Here is a 1,579-nt window from a genome sequence, read left to right as displayed (position 1 = left end):
TTTTAGCCTTGATCTCGACCATGAATAAATTAATTTTACTCAGTTGTAGCTCATTTGAACGCTAACAGTCACTCAATTATAGTGTTAAAAATCTTGAAGCCTAGTTCTCAAATGAGGCCTCCCTGACACTATCAAATGGGAAGTCGCGATTTGCTTTCGCGTAGTATATATGGAAGTACCTTATAATTTGAGCAAGGAGCAAAACCGAAATAATGGCTGAATGCTGAACAAAAAATTGAACATACTTTTCATCGATATAAATTAACATAACGACCACATCCCACAATAATCATTCGAGTTTTAAAATCCATAGTACCGTATTGAAAATTGATAGGGGATTACCGCGCACACCAATCGAACCCATTCATTTCACATTCACTTCATATTACAAAGGCTATTGAGCCCTGATATTTCTAATTGTATTCTCCCTTTAAAAAAAATTAAGGGGATTAGCACGCACGCAGATCCCCACTATCAGAAATGATGCTATCCAGTTATCCACATTTGGGATAATGGAGGAGGTCAAGCCCACCTAAGTGCAATGGAAAGCCCTCACCCCTGAGGAACCGCCTTATTGATCACGGTTTACCTCCTAGCCAGGTAAGTATGCTTATCCATCAACATCCTTTTCAATATATTCCATACAATATTACTTATTACATCTAACAACAGATTTAAGTTTCGACGTGTAAATACCCCTTTTTATGATATTTATAAATAAACTCGTAAAATGAAATAATTTATTTTATTTCTGCATTATATAATTTAAAAGTCAGATCCATAGCTGCTTTAAAGAAAGGGGTAACACAATTCTTCATTTACGCATCTGTGTTGTAAATTTGATTAAAAATACATAATAAAATTATATAATACAATAATATTATTATGTATAATTCTTCTCAATGTACCACTGTTATTTAAATTATATGAGGCTTTACTCCCTATAACACAATTTCTCCACTCCAAAACTCATTATTGATTAAGAGGCAAATAATATTAATAAGAGTGTTCTCATCAATGAACAGTAATTTCTAGAGCCTGATTATTAATTATATAAAAAATCTGATTGTCCTACACTCGTGTACGATACATGAATAAAAACAACAATATTATTTTTCCAACATGATTATATATTTTTGGTAACAAAATTATCAGTGATGCAAATTTAGTGCCGTAATCCTGGTTATACTGTTAGTTATTGACCCCCCCCCCTTTCTATATATAATTACAATAATAACAAGTTGGAGTGATATTGATGCCTCTTCATTATTGTGCCGATGTATACTACTATTGAAAATATTATCGGGGAGGAAAGGCAATACGCTTGGAAATCTGTAGAATATAAATTATAAAACAATTTTTAAATGACAAATTTCATTAATTATTTTTAAAGTATTATTGTTTTTGACTTATGAGATATTTTGGGGGATAAAAGTGCTTACGTATTACTCAATCTGCCTAATTAAGTATGGTGTATTATAATAACTCGATATAACTCAATCTGCCTCATTAAGCTCACATAATTATCAGAGATGCAAGTTATAAAATGAAAATTCTATAGGATGATTAATATATTTTA

General features: G+C 31.3%; 1 non-coding gene across 1 annotated transcript; it reads right to left on the bottom strand.

The window, feature by feature from the left end:
• Positions 1-443: 443 nt before the first annotated feature.
• Positions 444-608, bottom strand: LOC121117032 (U1 spliceosomal RNA). The gene has a single exon (XR_005864025.1). It is a non-coding gene; the product is annotated as a U1 spliceosomal RNA (small nuclear RNA).
• Positions 609-1,579: the final 971 nt, after the last annotated feature.

Source organism: Lepeophtheirus salmonis, chromosome 4 (genome assembly GCF_016086655.4).
Source record: "Lepeophtheirus salmonis chromosome 4, UVic_Lsal_1.4, whole genome shotgun sequence".
NCBI lineage: Eukaryota > Metazoa > Arthropoda > Copepoda > Siphonostomatoida > Caligidae > Lepeophtheirus > Lepeophtheirus salmonis.
The sequence above is the reverse complement of the archived record's forward strand: the minus strand, read 5'-3'. Positions and strand labels throughout refer to the sequence as shown.